Below are 26,733 nucleotides of genomic sequence, written 5' to 3' on the forward strand. Positions count from 1 at the left end.
AGAATTCCAAGTTTTGGCAGTGACGTTGGCAAATAGAGCATCACCTCCTGCATTATGGGATTTGACATTTTGAAAAAGAAGCCTATTTGCGGAGCGTAGGCTATTTAGGTTGTTATATGGTGTAATTAGGCACTTTAGTGCAGGAGCTTTGTCCGGATGTTTAAGTATCTTAAATGCCTCAATAAGTTGGTTTTGCTGAAGAAGGTTTGGGAGTTCTATCCATCCAAGGGTTTTTAGGTTGTTACAGTGGCGCGTTCTATATGGAGTGCCAGTGGCAAATCTGGCAATGTGATTATACGAACTTGAGAGTTTATTTAGCTCACTTTTATTAAGCTTGGTGAAAACTGGGGATGCATATAAGAGTGTAGATAGTAAATGAGTGCGGGCAATTGTTGTTTTTGTCATTGGGGTTAAAAAGGCTTTGATTCTATATAGTGACCCTAATTTCTTGTTCACGGTTTTAATAGTATTATTAATATGCGTATCAAATCTAAGTTTATTGTCTATGGTAACTCCTGGTAGCTTGGTATGGGGGTCAGGTGTGATATTTGTCCCATTGTTTGATTGAATGGTAAAGTCAGTACCGGGAAGTTTTTGGGTTGGATGAAAAAGAAGCAGTTTTGTTTTTTTTGGATTAAGAAGTAGCTGTCGTCCTGATAACCAGTTTTCCACAGCTGTGAAGCAGGATTGGGTTTTGGCTAGTAGATTCTCTAGAGATGTATCAGAGCAGACTAAGGTCGAATCATCGGCATATTGTACACAGGTTGCCTCTGGGATGGCTTTATGTAGGTCATTAATAAAAACTGAAAAGAGAAGTGGGCCCAGTATGGACCCTTGTGGAACCCCTATGGTATTAGGTAAGAGTTCAGAGAGTTGATTGTCCCAGAGTATGGCTTGTTTCCTATCTGAGAGGTAAGCACGGAACCAGCCTAAGGTTAGGTTGTCATGTTGTAAGGTTTTTAGAGTATTATGAAGTAGTTGGTGGTTGACCATGTCGAAGGCTTTTGAGCGGTCCAGAAAGAGAGCAGATGATATTTTTTTGTTATTACGGTTTCTATTGATTGTATCCGTAAAGGAGAGTAGGGCAGTAGTTGTACTGTGGTTAGGTCTAAATCCATGTTGTGAGTTGGTAAGTAGATTATTCTGAATAAGATAGTGTAGGAGTTGTTTGTGTATACATTTTTCCATAATTTTGGCCAGCGGGGACATTACGGCTATTGGCTTATAGTTTGATAGTTCCGTGGATTTACCCCCCTTATGAAGTGGTAAGACGTGGGATGTTTTCCAAATTGTGGGGATGTTAGATTCAGAGATGGTGTGATTAATTAGTATGGATATTGGGTAGGCAATGACATCCGAAGCTTTTTGTAAGTATTCGGCCGGGAGGAGGTCAGCGGAGAGGGTGGTAGGTTTAAGCTTTTGAAGTAAGGATCTTATAGTAGAAGTGGAGACAGGTTGTAGATTGAAATTAGGTTTAGTTTCTGGACTATATATATATATAGTATGTGTGTGTATCTCTCTCTCTCTCTCTCTCTATATATATATATATATATATATATATATATATATATATATAAAAAATGTGTGCGTGTGTAACACAGAACTAGATTATATGCCTGTGTATGTACTTCATGTCCTTCATGCCCTTTAAAGAAAAACAAATCAAAATGGAAATTTTCTGTAACTGTATATGTGTGACTACACATTAACACAGACAGATATATATATATATATATATATATATATATATATATATATATATCTGTCTGTGTGTGAGTGTCTAAAAATGTATGTAGCATGTAGAATACTACATGTGTAATGCAGTACTGTGTTTAAATGCATATGTGTGTGTGTGTGTGTGTGCGTGTGTGCGTGTGTGCGTGTGTGTGTGTGTGTGTGTGTGTGTGTGTGTGTGTGTGTGTGTGTGTGTGTGTGTGTGTGTGTGTGTGTGTGTACGCACGCATTAAAATACATTTAAGTACTTCTGATGTCCTTTTCATAATGTTTTTAATGCAAGAGTACATGGTAAATGCATGTTAAAATAAATTCAGCTGTATATTGTGGTTGTCATCAATGGTCACATTTCCTTTGGGGGCTACAAAATACTCTACCACTTTAAGGACTGATTCAGTCAGTGGGAATCTCTTACCATGGATCTGTGTGTACCATATATACTTCCCCCTCTGACAGGATGTTACAAAACAGTATAAAACACCTTTTTATTAACATTATCAGGGTACCTAGTTGATAGGAATGCTTGTCTCTCTTTTTGTAGTTATGTCCTATGTGTGTGTGGGAGGGGTTTGAAAATGGTACAGTTGTTGATACTTCACAAGAAAAAGTATTTTCTGACTTTTCTTTAAATATCACATAAATCCTTGATACTACATTTAAGTTATCTCTACATATAAGCTATTATAAATAACCAACATTTAAATCTTAGCATTTCAATAATGTTTTCCTCCTTATGTAAATTTGTCAGAAGCGGTGACAACTGCCTTTAAATCCCTGACTGATCTAATTGCTTTGTTTTCCTATGAAAGGAGGGGTGTTAAGTTCTCCTCCTCTCTGCAATAAAAAGAGTGGAAAACAGTTCCACTCCTTTCTGTCTTTTTTATAGCAGATGCTGTGTTCCTGACATTAGCAAGATTAACTGTCCATCTAAGATTGACAGCAATACCTGACAGGGTAAATTACAGATTTATCTGTGTCTAACGATATGTCATGAAGGCAAAGATGAATTCCTCTGCAAAGTATGTCAGACATTAAGCTTAAAAAAAGTAGGTGGGTTTTCCCTTCCTTTGATTCCAATGCAAGGAAATTAAAGTTTTAAAAAGGACAAGCAGGTTTCTGGTACCTACACAATACTGGAGCCATAGTGTAGGAAGAAAAGAAACCTAAGGTTTGGGTTAAATTGTTGGAGATGGTGGAGTTTTCCTTTACGTTTAATTCTGTTCACTGCAAAACAGCAATTACTAGAAAATGCAAATAAAAAAAAACTAAACCAACTGTATTTGAAATATTGAATATTGTAAAAGAAATTAAAGAACTGAAAGAGGGATCTGTAGAAAAAGTGAAGGAGCAAATTACATTTACAAAGAAATACATGGAATTTGGGGAAACAATACATGCAGAATATTGTTCAAGAAGAGTGTTGTTTAATGGAAGTCAGGAATTGGGCAATTAATGTAATGTTGGATTAAATGGCAGTTGCAATAAAGAAAGAAAACATATATATAACATATATAATCCAAAATGACTAGATACTTAAAACCAAGAAGTTTAATGTGGTAAGCACCTTCATTCCATACATAGAGCCATAGAACTTCATCAGACACCATTACAAAGTTTAGTGCATTTAAATAAACTTAAAAAAGTCACATGATCAAAAAAATATCAGCAAATAAACGGGGTGGTGATGGGTGCTGTGATGGCATCCAGTTATGCCAACCTTTTTATGATGTGTTGGGAGAAGGAATATATATATATATATATATATATATATATATATATATATATATATATATATATATATATATACACACATACATACAAATCTGAAAATATTAAGCATTTGGTCACATAAATATTTTATTGATGATTTGTTTATTTTATGGAGCAGTACTATGGAAGAACTGAAATATTTTTTATATATTTAAATAATGTCACAGATTATTTAAGATTCACTTTTAAAGTAGGAATGGAAAGTATTATTTTTTTAGATCTTACTATGTATAAATATAAGATGTGCAAAATAATGCTTTCCTGCATTACATCAGGGTGCATAGGCCGAATCTCAAGAAAATATTGTTAAAAGTCAACTTTCAAGAATATATAGGCTGACAGATGATATAGAATTTTTTATTGCTGAATGTGAAGCATTAAAAGATAAATTTCATGATAGGGGTACCCAAAACTAATAGTGGACAATATAATGGATGAATTTAAAAATAACAGAAGTCAGGGAATACATGTGAATATGGCATGGCAAGTGAAAAAGAAATAAGAACAAAGAAAGATTTTTCTTTGGCTTGTTTATTGGAAAATTCAGTTGATGAAAAAGGGATTGGAGAAATAGTGAAAACAAATTGGAAGTTCCTTATGAAGTTCCCTGAATTAAAAATGTTTTAGGTGAGGATCCATTATTTGTTCTGGAATGTCTGCTAAAGGGATGTTTAAATGTGCTAGTTCTAACTTCTGTAAGCAAATGATAGAAGGAGACAAGAGTACAAGTGAAAGCAAGAAATTTAAAAAAATTAAGAAATAAATATATGTGTAGATCCAGATATGTTGTGTATATTGCCCTATGTGGACTTTGTACAGCTTTTAATACAGGGAGGACAGTGAGAGAATTTTACATGAGGGTCTACGAACATCTGTGTGCTATAGAAAAATTAGATTTAAGTTCTTCATTAGTTAAACATCTATGTAAATCACATTCAAATGTTAGCAATAAAGTGTATTTTAAATTTTCTGTCATTGATCAGGTGTATAATTATGATGAAAGAGTCAACACAGAAAATGAGCTGGACTGGAAGGAATACTGCTGGCAAATCAGGCTGAATGCTTGCAATTTTCCTGGTGTCAATGACAGGGAAAGCCATAAAATAGTACTGAAGAGGAAAGGTTAATTCATTAAGAAGTTTGATCATGTGACTTTTTGGAAGTTTATTTAAATGAAATGAACCTTGAAATGGTGTTTGTTGAAGTTCTATGTATGGAATGAAAGCGTTTACCATATTAAAGTTCTTGTTTTTAAGCGTTTTAAGTTTTTAAGTATCTAGTCATTTTGGGTTAGTTACAGTGATTCTAGTGATGGCTTTTGAGTTTGTTAAGCCTTGGATTTGGACAGTATGCACACACACATACACACACACATACACGCACACACACACGCACACACACATATATATATATATATATATATATATATATATATATATATATATACATACATATATATATATATATATATATATATATATATATATATATATATATATATATATATATACACACACATATATATACACATATATATATATATATATATATATATATATGTATATACATATATATATTCGTGTGTGTGTGTGTGTGTGTTTGTGTAATGTATAATGTGTGGAGATTAAATTAAAACTAACAATATGCTTTGTTTACTTTTCTATTAATATATGTATGTACGCCTATGTCCTAAGTGATACTTTAATAAAGGTGTTTAAAAAAAAAAACTCTTGAGAAAAAGGGAGTGAAAAACATTTGTTTTCCAGATAAGAACACTGGTTCATATGACCCATTTCAGACTTAAACCCTTTGCTATCCATGAATGTCTGTCAGCGAAAACAAAGGTTCAAGGTTGTAAGAGTCAACAGACTTTACCTCAAGGAAGTTCTTCCATAGATGTAGACTCTGAGTGCTTGTCCCAGTAGCAATGCTTGGACCTGCGCACAAGACTGTGGGAATGACATGCCCTGTGGTAGCCCTGAGAAGAACTGTTAATTATTGCTGTCTTTGAAAAATGGCATAACAACTTTTTCCTTATTTGATGATTGGGTGGTAGGATAAACCTTTGGCACATGTAGTAGTTCTCAGCCTTTTTCACATCCTTCAGACAGTATACTGTTAGTGTTTAGTGCATGTCCTGGATGGTGGTTTGCCAGACATATGAGCATTATTATGGATCCTAGGTATGAAAGTACAGGACTTTTACTTGTAATAAAAAGGACTGGAATCCAAAACATATGGGCAACAAAACAGAACTGATAAGATTTGGGGACATGCATGCTTTTGTAACTGGCACATAACACTGTGGTATGTATCAGTGTGTGTAGGCATGTGTTCCCAAATATATGATCTGCTGTAAAATATGCAGAATTCAAATAGCTGGGTAATCTCTAGGACATACCCAACATCACCTTAAGAATACAGTAATAATGATGATGGATGCTGATATTCTCAGACTAATCATACAGACATAATCACCTTGTCTACCTCATGAAGTTTACACACATATCCATTATAAGTGCATGTTTGTGCATAACATTTGCATTTTGAAAGAATGGTACCCATAATTCAAGACATAAGTATGGGCATCATCAATAAAATGTGGCATGGATAGCAAAGTGTTGGCATACACAACGCCTATTATACTAAGCAGTTAGGTGACCTAGTGGAATCTACATATCGGGGGGTTCATGTAGCCTGTTTCTGTGGCATTCTAATACATGTCAGTATATAGGGCCCCAGGCACTGCAGAACGTGCCTGATAGTCAAACAGATTGAGGCCTATAATATCCCAGTAGTATTTCTACTGGACCTCTGGAATGTGCCAGTGATTAGGAGTGACTGAATGATTGACTAGAGTTACACGTGCATGTAGTCATTTGGTGGCCAAGTTGGTAGACTGCTAGCACAACTCTAAAATAGGGTTGCCACCTTTTCAAATGCCCACTGTAAGACATTTTTTGTAGAAACATCCGATTTTGCAGGGCAAAACATACCACGGCCAGTACAAAGGACAGAACTTCACTTTTTTGCCAAAATAAAAGCTTATTCTTATAGCATTTGAGTTGCTTATTCTGTTTCTTATAACATTTAGGCATTTCAGATACAAAATAACTGTTTTATGCAACTATTAAAGAAAATATAGGAAATATTTGTGTACTAAAATCTCAGGACATTTGCCATTTTTTCAATTTTCTTGCAGGGCACAACTGTCCAAAGAGGGAATGTCTCTCACAAAGTGGGATAGGTGGTAACCCCACTCTAAATGCATAGCCCAGGACATTGGCAGTTGCCACATACTGTGATTGTTTTCATTCTTATGAAGAACACTTAGTGTATGCAGTCATAAAAAGTTACAAACTAAGAGCAATTGCATTCATTTTAAGAACAACTTTCACACATATAGTACAAGTAAACAAAGAACAAACAAGCAGAGAACAATAGAGCCAAACAATTTTATATGGCTTTATGAGTATACATTAATAAAAAATGGATTTTTAGTGGATTTGTACAGAATTTTCCTTCCTAAAGGATGCTGATCAACGTACATACCATAATACGAGGAATAAAGTTAGATAATAAATTAAAAGTCTCCATAGATCTTGCATAAGGAAATATTAGCCAAAACAAAAGCCCACATACAGAAGTGAAAAAAATATGTTTAGACTTCTCCCAGAAAATATATGCTACATCCTGGTTCATTTTACTTTTGGTCTTATATGTACCTCAGGGTCTTCCACTAACTCCCTTCCGAACAGACATATTCTTGTGGCTTAAAAAACAGATCACTTCAATTCTTTGGGGAGGGGAGTGGCCTAGGATAAATGGGTCTGCCACTCACGACCACAAAAGTAGAGTGAAGCCTTTTCAGTTTAGATTTTTATAGAATAGCTATGAGGTTGAAGGTACTGCATGGGCTAATAGTGCAGGAATACGCATCTGCTTGGAAGCAAATTGTACTGCAGCAACTAGAGGGACCTCAAGGATTTAAGAAAGATTAAGAAGAAAGAAGAAAAGCAGCAAAAAATTATTTATTTGTGGTCACAGAGCTTCTTAAAGACATCAAATGTGCAATTCAGGTAGAAGGTGCAAACCTGCGGATGCAGAAGCTACTTCCAAAAGGCATGGTCAACACATAGTAACCCACATAGAATTGCAATATCCAAAATTTATCTCAGTGTAGGGGATCTTTGATACTGGGAACAAATGATTAAAACAGGAGAATTGGTAAGATGGTAGGGATTTGCCCTGGGTTTTTTTGGTTGTGGTAAATAATTAGAATTTTTATAATCAGTTAGTAGAAAGGATTAAAGGTATAAAATTACAATTGAAAGGGTCTTTATGGGTAAAAAAGATGGTATAAAACCAAGGGGCAGATTATTCCAAAAGCAATATTATCAGTGATATATTGTTATCCAAGATATTGAGGGAAACAGAAAACTACAGCCTCGTGGCAGCAAGATCTGAAAAGTGATTGCTAAAAGTAATGCTGTTTTCCAAGAAAGAAATTTTAAATCTGCAGTAGCAGCTGGCTCGAAAGGAGGTAGAGTGAGTATCTCCAATACAAAGTTAAGGTCCCAGGCAAGGGTTGGAGCTCTCCTGGGTGGCATCAAAGTTTTGGCCCCTCTGAGGTACTGCTTGAGCAGAGGATGAGAGAAGAGGGGAGGTTCTGTGTTATAATGAGCTGAAATGGCTGAGGCATGGATTTTAATGGAGGAAAAAGACAGGCCCTTGTGAAGTATCTCAGTTAAGTATTGCAAAATCTGAGGTAAATTGGGTGCTGCTGTGCTCATCTCTTGAGTTTGGTTCCAGGCACAGAATATTTTCCATTTTTCAGCATAAGATTTTCTAGTACTAGGCCTCCTTGCCTCTAAGATGACATCCATCACAGGTTTGCTGAGGGATGATAAGGGTGAGTGTAAGTAATTAGCCAGGCTGCAAGGTTCAATGTTGGAAGCTAAGGGTGCAGAATCTGGTTCCCCTGCTGAGACAGCAGGAAAGGGGTCGGAGGCAGGTGCCATGGAGATAACTGTGACACACTGCGCAGGAGGGTGCACCAGTGTTGGCGCAGCCAGTCTGGAGCAATCAAAATCATCCTTGGTTTGTCCTGTTTGACTTTTAGTAGAACTTTGAAGAGCAGAGGCAGCAGGGGAAAGGCGTAGACTGAAAGGTTTTTCCAGCTGAAGGACAGAGCATCCACTTTCCAGGCTTGTTTGTGGGGAGTGCTTCTGCAAAACCTGTCCAATTGGTAGTTCTGGGGGGAGGCAAATAATGTCTGGGCTCCCCCATTCGCTTGTCAACATGTTGAAAATCCTTGGTTCCAGTTTCCACTTGTGTGGTTCCATGAGGTTTCTGCTTTTTCCATCTGCCAGTGTATTTAATTTTCCTGGCAAGAATTGAGCTTGTAGGTGCACTTGGTAGCTCAAGGCTGTGTTCCACAATGCCATGGCTAGTCTGCAGAGGGGGTAGGAATGTGTACCCCCTGCTTGTTTATGTACCACATAACCGTGGTGTTCCCTGTCTTAACCATTAGTTTCCCTGGAAGAATGTAGTCCTTGAAAGCTGTCAGAGAATTCTGTACAGCTAACATTTCTTTTTGATTGATATGTAGGTGCATTTGACTTGGGTTCCATTTGCTCTGAATGCACTTCCCTGCTAGGTGAGCCCCCCATGCATAGTCTGATGCATCTGTTGTTAGGGGTTGGGCGGCAGGGGGTAGTGTGAATGGTAGTCCCTTGTTTTGGTGGCAGGCCTCTGCCCACCAGAGGAACTCTATGCATAGGCAAGGTATGATAGGAATCATTGTTTCTAGGCTGTGAGAATGTTGACTCCATAGGCTTTTTTTAGATACCACTGTAGTTTCCTCATATGCAGTCTTGCATATGGAATTAGAAGAATGCAGGAGGCCATGAATCCCAAGGCTTGCAGTATTTGTCTTGCAGACAGCAGGGTTTTTGTGGGCACTTGTTTGAAATAGGTTATCAAATGAATTTGCTTTTCTGACGTGAGATAAGCAATCTGGGAAATTGTATTCAAGCTTGCTCCCAGGAATGTAATTTGTTGACAGGGTACCAGTTCTGATTTCTTTTCATTTATGGAGTACCCCAGACAAGTTAGAACCCTTTTTACAAATGCCAGATGATTCAAAAGTATGCCCTGGCTTTCTGCCTGAATTAGACAATCGTCCAGGTATAGGTATATCTGAATACTTCTTTGCCTGCAAAATGCAATAACTGGAGCCAGCCACTTTGTGAATACCCTGGGCATAGTAGACAAGCCAAGGGCAGTGCAGAGAACTGATAATGCATGAAGCCTGCTTTGAAGTGTAGGTATCTTCTGCAAGATTCCCTGATTGGGATGTACAGGTATGATTCTTTTAAATCTAGTGTTGCCAACCAGGCATCTTTGCCTAGCATAGGAAGTAATTGGTGAAGAGTCAGCATCTTGAATTTTGAAATCTCCAGAAAGGTGTTTAGAGTAGACAGGTCCAGGATTGGACGCCATGATTTGTCTTTTCTGGGTACCAGGAAAAGTCTGGAGTAGAAACCTTGTCCCTTTTCCTCTTCTGGTACCAGTTGAATAGCCCTCATGGAGAGAAAGTACTTGTCTTTGAGCCTCTGCCCACTGATTTGGGGGCAGGTCCGGCCACCTATTTGGTGTTGGCAACGTGTGGAAATGAAATCTGTATCCATGGGACACTATATTTAAAACCCATTTGTCCTGGGTTATGAGTTCCCAGTTCTTTGCATGAAGAACAATATTTCCCCCCAAAGGGGCAATCAGAAGATAAGTGCTTGGAAATTTTAAAAGGAAGTCATTGAGACTGTTTACTATAGGGGGTGTCTTGTTATTCCCAGATTTGGAAGTGGAGGCCCCTCACTGCTTAGTTCTGAGAGTCCCCTGGAACTGAAACCTGGGGGGTTTGCTGTGTCTGAGTTTGGCTTGAGAAGACCTAGAAGGGGCTGGAAAGGACCAATTCTTAGTGGGCCAGTGCCTACTAAACCTAGGAGGTTGCACTTGTAAAAAATCTTTAACAGTTTGCATAGATTTAGCTTTATCTTCCATCTTTTTAAGAACTTCTTCAGCCTTGTTGCCAAACAGGCAGTCCTGATTTAACGGAGCATCCAAAAATTTAGCTTTAACATAATCAGGCAAAGACTGCTCCTTAAGCCAATCATGCCTTCAAAGCACAGACCCAGTAACAGCAGCCCTGCAAGAGGCCTCTAAAGAATCAAAACCACATTACAAAGTATGTTTTCCAACTTGTTCAGCAGAATGCATTAAGTCCTGTAAATCTTTATTTTCCACACAGTCAGGAATCAACATACTTTTCTGTTTAAGCAGTCCAATGACATGCTGCTGATATTTTAACATATGGAATTGGCAGTTTAAAGCTCTGATTGCCAAGGTTGCTGAAGTATAAACCTTTTTACCCCATCTATCCAGCGCCCTGGAGTCTCTATCAGGAGGGGTAGGATTTTTAGCAGTAGAAGCCTTAATGCCCTTGGGCCCCTGAGAAATAGTCTCTGAATCTGCAATTGGATTTTTGAAAAGGAACTTGTGGGACTCAGGAACCCTGTAGTGTCTGTCAGGTTTACTAGGAGCAGGAGGCAGGGAATCAGGGGCCAAACTGGATTCCAAGAAAACATCATCAACAATGTCTAGTACAGGAGGAATAGTCAAAGGCCTATGCTGAGGTAAAAGAAGAAAATCCCTAAGCCTCTTTTTTGAATCAGAAAATTCCTGGCTTTCCCAGTGAAAATGCTCCCTTGACGTAAGTAAGGTTTCCCCAAAAGAAAAATCCTCAGGAGGGGAAGCAGATGGAATAGAATCCTCTGCATCAGAATCCTCATAAGGACGTAAGGACAGATCCAGGTCATCAGAAGAGTCAGAAGAAACAGAATCCTGATCAGAAGCTTCATAATCAAGCTTAGCCCTAGGCCTCTTAGAGTGAGGGGGTTGACTACCCCTGATTAGAGTTATTAGATCTTCAGCCATTTTTATCATTTGTTTTTTAGGCATAGGGGCCTGAGCATGTGGCCTTGGCGTAATTTTTTTTAGACATGGATCGAGATTTAGGCCTTAGTAATGAAGGAGGCATCGATTTAATATGCAAGTCCGTAGCCCTGAATACACCCTCAGAAGCCGGTGCCTGCATAGTGGCTCCGGACCCATCCGAGGTAGAGATATCCGCGGGTTCCATGGCTGAACTATCTTGCGGCATACCAGACTCCGAATGGGTCTCAGTAGAGGCCTGCGAATCAGAAGTAGCGAGTATCAGGGGCTGCAAAAGCGCCTCACTAAGTCCCGGCGAACTGGCGACTGGCTTAGGAGAAGCGTCGTCGGCAGTTTTGGACCTCGACGGCCTGTCTCTGTCTTTATCTTTGCATTTTTTCAGAATCCCTGTAGTCGGATGGCTAACTGGCTAACCGACGACATTTCTGGATAATTAAACCGAGAACTGAAATATTTAGAGGCAGAAATATACCGACCATGGATAGTGTGCTGATTAAATAAAGCATAAAACTGACAGCAAGGTACGTCGTGGTCAGGGCCTAGGCAAGGAATACAGTACGAATTAAAATCTTTATGAGGTATTTGCTTTCCACAAGTAATGCAATTATTAACTTTTACTGACATCGGTAAGGAGCAAAAAAAAGTTCCCCAACGGGGTACCTAGCTTTAAGTTGAAGACTTTGGTTCTGAAACTTGAAAACGAAAATTTCAGGAGTCGGCCAACTGGCACTTGCGAACTACTTCTGCTTTGGGCACCGCACGGCAAGAAAGACTGATGCAATGGCATCGGCTGCATGTTTTATACCCCTAATGACCTGACGTCATGGAAGAAGGGACAGCAACCGACGCAGGACCCAAGACTTTGTTAATCAGGCCAACTGAGGGCAACCTGCAAGCAGATTACCCAAATGTAATGACTGCAACAGTGAAACACGAAGAACATCTAAGGTCAGGTGGCAGAATGCTAGGGTAATCCTATAGGCTAGGATTGTAAAGGCTCCAGGGCCATTAGCCTAGTACAAACCTATGAACCTATAAAGTATACTTGCAAGTTCCATATAAACGTCCGAGATCTAACTAATCTCCATAAATTATGAGTATATTCCCTCATATTAAGTTCATGTCCCATTGTGTTACATTATTGTTACATATTCAAATCTCTCATACTCTATGCAACATTGAAAAATGGAAGCAATCATACATTAAAAACTCCAAAACCAACTTGTAACTACACAAAAATAAACACTCTTCCTACTTTCCATCCCCCTTAGCTACTTTTCTTTAGAATAGGTCTTATCTTTCTCTCCTTCTACTATAAAATCTACCCCTCAGCTCCATCAAGGTCAACCACGCAATCTGTTATTTCTCATGTTAGACTCATCTATAAACTTGTATTACACACATCAATATGGATCTGTCTCTTTCCCAACTACAAACTATAGTTTTTGATACCTTTCTAGTCAGTGCTTGTATACACTATATCAAAATTTACCCCACTTCTTGGCATGATTTCTAATCTTTTGTGGCCCCAAATATTGTTTTTCTTGCTCTTCCAGTTGATTCATCAAGCTCTCCGCCTCTTCCCCCAAATGTGGCTCCAACTTTTTAATTGTTTGTGTAACTGTAGTTCAGAATACATATGAGTGAGATGCTATTGTTATGTGTCTGTTTGACTGCCCTCTGATGTCTCCATTTCCTAAAAAAAAGGACAAGACATTATACTGCCTATCAGTGATTACTTCTTATCCATGGTGCAGCGATTCTATAGTGAGAATGTGGGTATAGGCCCACATGAGGGGTTACACTTGGGGCCTCCACAATGCAAAAGAAGTTTTTCTTTATAAAAGTTCCATTTGCTTATATTTTCACAGGCTTATATAGCTGTGATCTGAGATTTTCACCGCCCAAGATAATGAAATCTGAGTTATGTTTGCCAAGCTTTTAAGTTCCAAGCTCTGCTTTGTCAAACAAATGTAGTGGAACATCCCTTTTAGCAATGAGCATGGTATTAGTCAGAGAGGAGTAAACAGTGGTGTGCCTGCTTATCTGCGAGTTTACGGTAATATCAGATTCTATTTAGGGCTTTTTGAAATATGTTATAATTGTGTTAGTCTATTAAAGAAGTAAAGAGATAGAACATACTCTAGTAGGGGTGGAAAGCTTTTTGAAACAGCATGATTTGATTCAGAAGTGAGACAACAAGGCAAATTTGTTTAAGAAAAGTCTAATGAAGACTTCTTGTTTCTGTGTGCTTGAAGAATGCAAGTGTAGAGTCTAAAGGAATACTTGAGTATTTGTATTTGGATGGTAAAAACAGTGATAGCCCATTTCTGCAGAGGTACAGACTGCCTTCTAGTACACTGCACCTTCATCCCTCTATGAAGGTTGCATAGTAAGTTGAATGTGTGGGCATCTATACTGGGCAAGACTGATGTTGTCTGTAAGGTAGCTGCACAGTAATTACAACCTAAAGTGCTGCTGTGCGTGCCAGAGGCTCAAAATATGCACTGCTGCCACCATCTGGATGCTAGTAGCTACCATTATGGCAATAACTGCAGGACTACAATCCATTTTACTCACAATTTATATGTGCTACTTGGGGAATAGATGAACAAGACTGTCAAATGCTTTAGAAAGATCCACATTAACAGCCACAAAAGAGCAATTAGACAATTCTGTTAAGGAAGTAGCCAGTCAAGGCCAGTAACTAAACTCATTACTATGTAAATTTGAAAATTTGTGCAATTGCTTATGTGACCTGTATGAAAAGATATAAACCAAACAGTTGAGAAAGAGCAAGAACAGCTGATAAGACACAACTCTGGTGCTTGTGGTGCACAGATGTATGAGTTCTCTGCACTATGTCTCTGCCTGATGTACTCCATAAATTTAGATAGTTTAGCTTAATATTCAATAATTATTTTATATAAGAAAAAAGCCAAAAATAAGACTAGTCATAGATAGATGCTTTTCTTGCTTGTGTTCTGTTTGTTCAAAGGATTCATTTCCATTTCCATATGTAGTTTTATATTTCTCTGTATATTTGTTAAATGTGCTGCTTAACTCATTCTTTGCTAATTAAATTACTTTTAATTTATTTTTAAAAAGTTTGTGGCTGGCCATCTATTTATGTATTTATTTATTAACTGATAAGAGGGTATTTATGATGAAATAGTGACTGCTGGCATCTTTCTCCAATTGGCTAAACTGGTCTGCAACACATTACTTTTTAAGTTAATTAAGTATTTGAGTTAGCAAGAGTGAAACAGTAACAGGACATCCCCAGTCTTGTAACCTAAGAAGACTGAACGGACTTACCACCATGGACTCGAAGTTCTATTAAAATCAAAAAAACTTTAATAAAAGGCTTTAATAAAAGCTTTGGCAAAACATGGAGCAAGCAAAAGGATAAGCGCTTTCGGCGGTAGCCTTCTAAAGATCCTGTCCAAGCATCCAATTAGCATTCTTAAAAACAATTGAGAACCAATCAAATTAATTCAGAAAGCCCGTCTTTATTATGTTCTTAAATCCAATTAAATTGCCTTTAAAAGCAAGCCTCCAAAAAGCTCCTATCAATATAGCTTAAGAAAACACACCTCCAGGATGTGCTAATCACAACAATCTGAGAGTGAACTCGCCTTTCAACACCCATTACTGCATCCTTTTAACTATGCTATGTTTCTTAAGGAATAACTTCGGCAATACTGAGCCAATTCAACCAAGGTAAATAGTCAGCTATTAAATCCATAACCATTTCATTACTATGAATTCCAGGGATTCCATGATCCCTGAGTTGGGGATTGTGTAGAAGGCTTTGGCCAGGTCTAGATAAGCAGTGTGTACCGTTTTACCCTCATCCATGGTTCTGGTGGCTTTCTCGAAGAACTCCAGACTGTGCAGACAAGACCTCCCTTTGACAAAGCCAAACTGGGTCTGGTCCAGTGATTGCAGGTTTCCTATGTCATCATTGATCAGGTCCATGATAATTTTCTCTATGGCCTTGCAGATAGACTTCTCAAGCTTATGGGTCAGTTGATGGGCCTCCTTGTGTACAGGGATAACTGTTGCAGTCCTCCATTCCTCTAAGGCAAAGCCCATCCAGAGGCTGTGGTTAAAGAGGGTTTTTAGTGACCCTGATAGAGTTTGTTTTAAGCTATTTAAGAACCATCCCGGAATGTTTTGGGGACCTATGGAGGCTGGGTTTTTGGCTTTACCAAGTGCAGTAAGGACCTTCTCCCTTGTAATGACTGGTAGGGGGATGGTTCTGGGCATTTCTTTGGGTGTGGTATGAGGTGATGGGGAAAGTTTGAACTGAACTTGTTGGCCAGCATGTTTGCTTTAGATTCAGGCTGAGTGTAAGCATAGCAATTCACGACTAACTTGGCATATTCCTGAGTACTTTCCCTGAGGTTACAAACATAATTAAAAAAATGATGGTTACCTTTCACCTGAGAGGCTATCTTTGCCTTGTAGTTTGCTTTGGCAGATTTGACCAGCTCTCTAATTTGTTTGTTTAGACTGGTGAATGTTTTTTGCACTGTTTTGTCTGTTCCTACTTGGCTATGGAGAGGATTTTTTTCCTTAGGTCTAAAGATTTAGACATTTATGAACTAGTGCAAATAAAGACTGATGGCTGTTTCTATGATAAAGACACAAGTAGGGAAAATGAAAACAAAACATTGAATTTCTGGGTTCAAACTCAAGTCCTGCTTAAAAAAGTCAAAAACTTTTGTTTGATGTGATGAAGTTATATGTATGTCAATATGCAGGGAGTATTAAAGGGAGCTAGATGAATGCATTTCTGGAAAAACGAAAACTAAAAGGAGAGAGAGAGAGAGAGATTATATCTAGATATTGAATTCTAGGATACCCATACCCAGCCCTGCTAGTATAAAATTACAACTGAGTGAATAACACAGTAACAAACTAGAGCTCTCAGATGGTATATAAAAGAAATTAAGTCTGAGTGTGCATTTATATAAATGCATTGAATGAGCACAATTGCAAGTGTAAAAAGATGCACATTTCACATTTCATCATTAAGTGTAACAGAAAACAGAAATATTAGCTCAAAACACTTTTCTGTATATGTGTTAGTGACAGTGTTATTTAACACTGTAGATAATCACGTTCTCAAAGAATTACTGAATAAATATCTGTTTTTAGACAAGACAATGGTAACTATGTGTCCTGTGAGAAATTCTGCACTTCTATGTTAGGAACATAGGAAATATTAGGCAACAGAGTTTTATGACCATTTACACCTTGCCAGTTCCCACCATTAGACCATGCCTCCTTTTTCTTACAATAGTCAAGCCAGGGGTGAATTTGTGAATAACCATCCAATCACCCAGTTCTCGTTTGAATGGAGATAATATATCACATACTGCTTAATTTGCAATGGGAGTCTATTCCAGAGGTGGGGAAGGCATGGTGTAATTAACCTATCTTTTCATCGTTTTAATATTTATCTCCTGGTGAAGATTTAGATTTTTGATTCTGGTTATTTGTTGGACTGTTTCATTTGTGAAGATACAACAGATCCAGGACTACTGGGTTCCCAACAGCATGGAAGGGAAGGCATATAGGTTCATAGGCTGGTACTAGGCTATTGGCCCTAGGGCCTATACAAGCCTGGCCATAAAAATTCCCTGGATATTTCTTCCCACAATATTTACTTCCCTGGACCCCTGTCTAGCAGGGCGACTGACGTGATCCCTTGTGTGAATTTCCTATCTCCCATCCGATCGTCAAGGTTCCTTTTGAAGAGGGCCAAGGAGATGCTCTGCTTGACATGTATGGGCAGTCTTTTCCAGAGTATGAGGAGTCTCTAGGTCATATCTCTCCCCTAAGAAGTATATAAAATGCTGAATAAAGAGTGTGTGCTTCCTGTCTTTTTTTTTTGGTATCTTAGGAATTTTAGCGAAGTGATGATCTTAATTATGAGTCTCTGGGGCCTTTCTATTTGTTTGATAGATCTAGTTAGGTGCATCCCAAAGGGGGCATTTTGGTCTGGTTTCTGAAATTCAGACAGTTTAACTCTTGGAGACTCTATTGAAAGGGTGCTTGAAGGTAAAGTGGTGCTGGATTTCACTGTGACCTAGTTTTAATCAGTCCAGCAAGACTTTAGTAATAACATTTTACAATCTCAATGCAAGACATGAAATCTCCATATTTGTTAAATATTTCCATCTCACACAAACAGAAGTTCTTATGCTGAGTAAGAATTCATTATCTGTGTTACTACACTGTCTAAGGATTCCAAGTGCTGTTAGGATGGCAACAGATGGGAAACAAGCAGACTGACTTTCCATCCTGGTCCAGAGTTTTTCAGAATTATTCAGGATTATACAGAGTACTATGTGTAGTTAATTAAAGAGATAGTTAATAGGCCATAATGTGGAGGAATATAGCTGTACAGATTTTCTTATGGAGGGGTTTACCATACAGAATTTCTTATGCAGGGTTTACATTGAGTTATTACATTAACTAGTTTAGTTGGTAGTGGTACATGCTTGACTAAATAAAGTAAATGAAGTAGGTTGTGTCAATGGACAGCACAGTGTCACTAAACTACTACAGAGTATGAGCTACGTGCAGCAACTACAGGCAGCATTGGCAGCATGGAGCAGCTACGGACTACTTAGGACAATGAAGAGCAACTTGGAGGACATGCAAATTATAATGTTGATTGTATTGCAACTGGGTGTAGATGTCTGCCCTTCTAAGTATTGTTAGCCATACTAACTAATGGAGTTAGGGAAAGGTAGTTGGTATTAAGACAAGCAGGAATCAACATGTTTGTGTCTACACAATGCATGTTGCAACCCTGCCTTATGAAGCATAGTGCCACACAAACACAAGCAATTTATAACAACTTTGGCAAAGATGAAAAAAATGAAATGAGCACATTGGCCAAAAGCAAATAACACTATTCAAGTCTCTATAGCAAACTGGAGCCTAAAATGGCTTGGTTCCTTTTCAAGTCTTACTAGAGTCAAGCAGAAATAGTTTTTAGCTTCATTACTAAATTCACAAAAATATATACAGCTATCACAGTAAAAGTAGAAAGAGAGAAATCCACTTATCCCAGATCTTGCAAGGCTGTCATTTTTGTCAATCCAGCAGAAACAGGGCAGATCTAGTAGAACATGTCACAAAACAGAAGATTAACACCTCAACATGTAGCAGCAGCTCTTAACAATAAGCACTAGCTTGTACAAATGTGGGCAATTTATAACAAGTAATAAATATCACTGAAGGAAACTGCAAGTTCATCCTCAGTTTAGCAACCATGTCGGCTATGGATAGGTCATAGGAGAAACAAGTAAATGGCTCAACATGTCCTTATAATGCTTGCTTCTGGGTTACTTAAAGGCAAAACAGAAGGACTGGCTTGCTTTATTTGTTACTGATACCAAAAAAACAAACACTTTGTCAGTCTTCCTCAAATCTCTGATTCTGTGTGTAATAAATATCTCAGTTGTTTTTGAGTATTCAAGAAATGTAGTATCCTCTTCCCCTTAATCTGTGGACTAGGGGAATAGATGGATAAGATTGTCAAATGCTTTAGAAAGATCCACATTAACAGCCACAAAAGAGCAATTAGACAATTCTGTTAAGGAAGTAGCCAGTCAAGGCCAGTAACTAAACTCATTACTATGTAAATTTGAAAATTTGTGCAATTGCTTATGTGACCTGTATGAAAAGATATAAACCAAACAGTTGAGAAAGAGCAAGAACAGCTGATAAGACACAACTCTGGTGCTTGTGGTGCACAGATGTATGAGTTCTTTGCACTATGTCTCTGCCTGATGTACTCCATAAATTTAGATAGTTTAGCTTAATATTCAATAATTATTTTATATAAGAAAAAAGCCAAAAATAAGACTAGTCATAGATAGATGTTTTTCTTGCTTGTGTTCTGTTTGTTCAAAGGATTCATTTCCATTTCCATATGTAGTTTTATATTTCTCTGTATATTTGTTAAATGTGCTGCTTAACTCATTCTTTGCTAATTAAATTACTTTTAATTTATTTTTAAAAAGTTTGTGGCTGGCCATCTATTTATGTATTTATTTATTAACTGATAAGAGGGTATTTATGATGAAATAGTGACTGCTGGCATCTTTCTCCAATTGGCTAAACTGGTCTGCAACACATTACTTTTTAAGTTAATTAAGTATTTGAGTTAGCAAGAGTGAAACAGTAACAGGACATCCCCAGTCTTGTAACCTAAGAAGACTGAACGGACTTACCACCATGGACTCGAAGTTCTATTAAAATCAAAAAAACTTTAATAAAAGGCTTTAATAAAAGCTTTGGCAAAACATGGAGCAAGCAAAAGGATAAGCGCGTTCGGCGGTAGCCTTCTAAAGATCCTGTCCAAGCATCCAATTAGCATTCTTAAAAACAATTGAGAACCAATCAAATTAATTCAGAAAGCCCGTCTTTATTATGTTCTTAAATCCAATTAAATTGCCTTTAAAAGCAAACCTCCAAAAAGCTCCTATCAATATAGCTTAAGAAAACACACCTCCAGGATGTGCTAATCACAACAATCTGAGAGTGAACTCGCCTTTCAACACCCATTACTGCATCCTTTTAACTATGCTATGTTTCTTAAGGAATAACTTCGGCAATACTGAGCCAATTCAACCAAGGTAAATAGTCAGCTATTAAATCCATAACCATTTCATTACTATGAATTCCAGGGATTCCATGATCCCTGAGTTGGGGATTGTGTAGAAGGCTTTGGCCAGGTCTAGATAAGCAGTGTGTACCATTTTACCCTCATCCATGGTTCTGGTGGCTTTCTCGAAGAACTCCAGACTGTGCAGACAAGACCTCCCTTTGACAAAGCCAAACTGGGTCTGGTCCAGTGATTGCAGGTTTCCTATGTCATCATCGATCAGGTCCATGATAATTTTCTCTATGGCCTTGCAGATAGACTTCTCAAGCTTATGGGTCAGTTGATGGGCCTCCTTGTGTACAGGGATAACTGTTGCAGTCCTCCATTCCTCTAAGGCAAAGCCCATCCAGAGGCTGTGGTTAAAGAGGGTTTTTAGTGACCCTGATAGAGTTTGTTTTAAGCTATTTAAGAACCATCCTGGAATGTTTTGGGGACCTATGGAGGCTGGGTTTTTGGCTTTACCAAGTGCAGTAAGGACCTTCTCCCTTGTAATGACTGGTAGGGAGATGGTTCTGGGCATTTCTTTGGGTATGGTATGAGGTGATGGGGAAAGTTTGAACTGAACTTGTTGGCCAGCATGTTTGCTTTAGATTCAGGCTGAGTGTAAGCATAGCAATTCACGACTAACTTGGCATATTCCTGAGTACTTTCCCTGAGGTTACAAACATAATTAAAAAAATGATGGTTACCTTTCACCTGAGAGGCTATCTTTGCCTTGTAGTTTGCTTTGGCAGATTTGACCAGCTCTCTAATTTGTTTGTTTAGACTGGTGAATGTTTTTTGCACTGTTTTGTCTGTTCCTACTTGGCTATGGAGAGGATTTTTTTCCTTAGGTCTAAAGATTTAGACATTTATGAACTAGTGCAAATAAAGACTGATGGCTGTTTCTATGATAAAGACACAAGTAGGGAAAATGAAAACAAAACATTGAATTTCTGGGTTCAAACTCAAGTCCTGCTTAAAAAAGTCAAAAACTTTTGTTTGATGTGATGAAGTTATATGTATGGCAATATGCAGGGAGTATTAAAGGGAGCTAGATGAATGCATTTCTGGAAAAACGAAAACTAAAAGGAGAGAGAGAGAGAGATTATATCTAGATATTGAATTCTAGGATACCCATACCCAGCCCTGCTAGTATAAAATTACAACTGAGTGAATAACACAGTAACAAACTAGAGCTCTCAGATGGTACATAAAAGAAATTAAGTCTGAGTGTGCATTTATATAAATGCATTGAATGAGCACAATTGCAAGTATAAAATGATGCACATTTCACATTTCATCATTAAGTGTAACAGAAAACAGAAATATTAGTTCAAAACACTTTTCTGTATATGTGTTAGTGACAGTGTTATTTAACACTGTAGATAATCGCGTTCTCAAAGAATTACTGAATAAATATCTGTTTTTAGACAAGACAATGGTAACTATGTGTGCTGTGAGAAATTCTGCACTTCTATGTTAGGAACATAGGAAATATTAGGCAACAGAGTTTTATGACCATTTACACCTTGCCAGTTCCCACCATTAGACCATGCCTCCTTTTTCTTACAATAGTCAAGCCAGGGGTGAATTTGTGAATAACCATCCAATCACCCAGTTCTCGTTTGAATGGAGATAATATATCACATACTGCTTAATTTGCAATGGGAGTCTATTCCAGAGGTGGGGAAGGCATGGTGTAATTAACCTATCTTTTCATCGTTTTAATATTTATCTCCTGGTGAAGATTTAGATTTTTGATTCTGGTTATTTGTTGGACTGTTTCATTTGTGAAGATACAAGAGATCCAGGACTACTGGGTTCCCAACAGCATGGAAGGGAAGGCATATAGGTTCATAGGCTGGTACTAGGCTATCGGCCCTAGGGCCTATACAAGCCTGGCCATAAAAATTCCCTGGATATTTCTTCCCACAATATTTACTTCCCTGGACCCCTGTCTAGCAGGGCGACTGACGTGATCCCTTGTGTGAATTTCCTATCTCCCATCCAATCGTCAAGGTTCCTTTTGAAGAGGGCCAAGGAGATGCTCTGCTTGACATGTATGGGCAGTCTATTCCAGAGTATGAGGAGTCTCTAGGTCATATCTCTCCCCTAAGAAGTATATAAAATGCTGAATAAAGAGTGTGTGCTTCCTGTCTTTTTTTTGGTATCTTAGGAATTTTAGCGAAGTGATGATCTTAATTATGAGTCTCTGGGGCCTTTCTATTTGTTTGATAGATCTAGTTAGGTGCATCCCAAAGGGGGCATTTTGGTCTGGTTTCTGAAATTCAGACAGTTTAACTCTTGGAGACTCTACTGAAAGGGTGCTTGAAGGTAATGTGGTGCTGGATTTCACTGTGACCTAGTTTTAATCAGTCCAGCAAGACTTTAGTAATAACATTTTACAATCTCAATGCAAGACATGAAATCTCCATATTTGTTAAATATTTCCATCTCACACAAACAGAAGTTCTTATGCTGAGTAAGAATTCATTATCTGTGTTACTACACTGTCTAAGGATTCCAAGTGCTGTTAGGATGGCAACAGATGGGAAACAAGCAGACTGACTTTCCATCCTGGTCCAGAGTTTTTCAGAATTATTCAGGATTATACAGAGTACTATGTGTAGTTAATTAAAGAGATAGTTAATAGGCCATAATGTGGAGGAATATAGCTGTACAGATTTTCTTATGGAGGGGTTTACCATACAAAATTTCTTATGCAGGGTTTACATTGAGTTATTACATTAACTAGTTTAGTTGGTAGTGGTACATGCTTGACTAAATAAAGTAAATGAAGTAGGTTGTGTCAATGGACAGCACAGTGTCACTAAACTACTACAGAGTATGAGCTAAGTGCAGCAACTACAGGCAGCATTGGCAGCATGGAGCAGCTACGGACTACTTAGGACAATGAAGAGCAACTTGGAGGACATGCAAATTATAATGTTGATTGTATTGCAACTGGGTGTAGATGTCTGCCCTTCTAAGTATTGTTAGCCATACTAACTAATGGAGTTAGGGAAAGGTAGTTGGTATTAAGACAAGCAGGAATCAACATGTTTGTGTCTACACAATGCATGTTGCAACCCTGCCTTATGAAGCATAGTGCCACACAAACACAAGCAATTTATAACAACTTTGGCAAAGATGAAAAAAATGAAATGAGCACATTGGCCAAAAGCAAATAACACTATTCAAGTCTCTATAGCAAACTGGAGCCTAAAATGGTTTGGTTCCTTTTCAAGTCTTACTAGAGTCAAGTAGAAATAGTTTTTAGCTTCATTACTAAATTCACAAAAATATATACAGCTATCACAGTAAAAGTAGAAAGAGAGAAATCCACTTATCCCAGATCTTGCAAGGCTGTCATTTTTGTCAATCCAGCAGAAACAGGGCAGATCTAGTAGAACATGTCACAAAACAGGAGATTAACACCTCAACATGTAGCAGCAGCTCTTAACAATAAGCACTAGCTTGTACAAATGTGGGCAATTTATAACAAGTAATAAATATCACTGAAGGAAACTGCAAGTTCATCCTCAGTTTAGCAACCATGTCAGCTATGGATAGGTCATAGGAGAAACAAGTAAATGTCTCAACATGTCCTTATTCTGCTTGCTTCTGGGTTACTTAAAGGCAAAACAGAAGGACTGGCTTGCTTTATTTGTTACTGATACCAAAAGAAACAAACACTTTGTCAGTCTTCCTCACATCTCTGATTCTGTGTGTAATAAATATCTCAGTTGTTTTTGAGTATTCAAGAAATGTAGTATCCTCTTCCCCTTAATCTGTGGATTAGGGGAAAAAGACTGGCAAGTTGACAGACAGGTTCAAAACTAGCTCTGTACAATCTTTGAAATGAAAGACAGATTTGTAAGTAAGCTAACTCTGACCTAATTCTAACAAGGGCTCTCTGCACACAAGGGTGTGAAGTTCAGTCTTCTGCTTGAGGTTAACTACCAGCAAAAGAGTGACATTCCATACCATGAACTGACAGGGGCAGTAGCCAAAACACATCTAGTTCAACTTCACTAGCAGAAAGTTAATAGTCCCACAGTAGCATAACTGCTCTCCTGGGGGGGGCCTTAGGTGATGACTCCTCATGAGAAAAAATAGCAATAAAGTCAAAGGGGGTCTGTGTACAGGCAGACTATGACAGCAGGCAACTGTACCTTCATAGAGGCACAAACTAGCCCTGCTACAAAGATGTCAAGCAAATATTGCAAAACCTGTGACATTCCAGTTAAAGTGGGCTGATTCCTACATTGGTACGAGAGGGAGAATCTTTTCCATTGGCTAAGTCACATTTCTTTGTAGTAGGTCTCCTAATGTCCTTCATAAGTTTAGCAAGTCCTCTGTAAATAGATGCCTAAAATGTAGCACTGGGGGGGCCTTAGGTGATGATTCCTCATGAGAAAAATAGCAATAAAGTCAAAGGGGGTCTGTGTACAGGCAGACTATGACAGCAGGCAACTGTACCTTCATAGAGGCACAAACTAGCCCTGCTACAAAGATGTCAAGCAAATATTGCAAAACCTGTGACATTCCAGTTAAAGTGGGCTGATTCCTACATTGGTACGAGAGGGAGAATCTTTTCCATTGGCTAAGTCACATTTCTTTGTACTAGGTCTCCTAACGTCCTTCATAAGTTTAGCAAGTCCTCTGTAAATAGATGCCTAAAATGTAGCACTGCTAGTCCACTGAAGCTGTGAGTCTGAGTGTGTGTAAGTCTGGCTGTACCAAGGGCACCTTATTTTTATATCAAGATGTGCACATGTATAACCAAGTTTACTGGTTTCTCTACAGTGATCTGCATCAGGAGGAATTACCAATGGTACCTCGACCAAAACATGATATTAGCAGCATATGTGGCCTATCCCCCCTACCTTCTGAAACACCCTTGGCAGGAGGGGATTGGATGGATGCCCATCTAAAGAAGAAAGTATCCATTGTCACAGTCTCTTTGCATGATGTTTTAGATTGGCATTTCTTCAATGTTTTTTGCACAATTTGCCACCGCTGCATGTTAATTCATCATCCCCCTCCTATTCAGTCCCAATTATTTTTCATCATGAAGGTGAGGGTTGACTGGGAAGGGCAATCATTAAGGTAGGTAGTCATCAGGGGGTTCATATGTTTGCAGGTCAGCCCTGGTGTACCCATACACTTTCAGTTTACTGGAAGGGAAGGGGACATGAAATGGTCAGGTTGCAAAGGATGCCACCCTCCCTATTGCAACCCTTCCACAACTCGAAGCATGAAAGGTGGCTTTCTTGATCTCTCTCTCTCTCTCTCTCTCTCTCTCTCTCTCTCTGTGCCATGCAGCCAAGTCCAGCTGCTTGTTACTTACAGAAGCAAAATATGTCTATTTTTAATACACCTCACCTGTGAATGGGGTCCAGAAGTGTGATCTAACAACTAGCTGAGAAGATCTTGAGCTGTCCTGCAAAAATCTACCAGGGTATTCTCTTCAGTGTACTATAACAGTTCCTCAGTGTCATCACAATTTCTGGGCAATCTCCCATACTTCAGTGTCCAACCCACAAATATATTAAGGGTGAATTTCTCCCTATTTATGTACCATATCTCTTTCTTTCATGTTGCTTGCAATTATGTGCAAAACCCATGTTATTCAAACTGGCTTGAAAGCCTGGCATGTCAGGATCACTAGGTACCCTGCATATACAAACCCAATACTCAACATTTTACCATAACTCTGCTCTACTGTAACCCCTAGATATGTTGAAAGCATGTCAATCATTAGTCTCAAAGTTTCTTGCAAATGTTTAAATGCTGTTTCTCTGGAAAGTTGGGTTACCTTTACTCATCTATGTAATACATGCTGTATTGTCTGTAATTATTTTGTACTCTTACTTATACTCTGTATTTATGAAAAATACAATAAAAATATATTTTCAAAAAAAAAAGGATCACTGCCATCATTTCCTTGGTGTTGATACCTCTGCTGATCTGGTTATTGTTCTGGGTGTCCTGTACTCTTAGCTTAGGTTAGCTGAAAAGGCTCTCTAAGCTAAATCCAAGGCATTTCTGGTGAGAGTATGAATCTGGATAGTCTTTTTTAAAGGGGCCCCCAGATACATGTTTACCTGGTAGTTCCACCATAAGATCTCCTGCTTTATGCAAGGAAGAAAAAGTGATCTCCAAGGATTTACCATGCTGATGCCACCCACTTCTGAGGTACCACTTTAACTTCTTCTAGTGTGGCTTAGTCAGATGGAAGATAGGCCATAAGTACGGCAAATGCCATGCACTCTAAGAGCCTTAGGAATTCCTCTGCAAAAACATATTTCTTTTTGACATTAACTGGAAAGAGTTAAGATAAAATCTTTTTTTTTCCCTGGGGAAGGAATTTCCCATCTGGGTTCATAGGTTCTTAGGAAATTACTAGGCTAACGGCCTGTGAGCCCTTACAAGCCTAGCTAATATAACCAGGTTTTACACAATATATGGCCCTTAGGGGCAAGATGGAGGCATGGATTTGTGTCAATGCCTTGAGTATTTTACAGATTACCCCT

Source organism: Protopterus annectens, chromosome 6.part0 (assembly GCF_019279795.1).
Source record: "Protopterus annectens isolate FY-2018-M chromosome 6.part0, PAN1.0, whole genome shotgun sequence".
Taxonomy (NCBI): Eukaryota; Metazoa; Chordata; order Ceratodontiformes; family Protopteridae; genus Protopterus; species Protopterus annectens.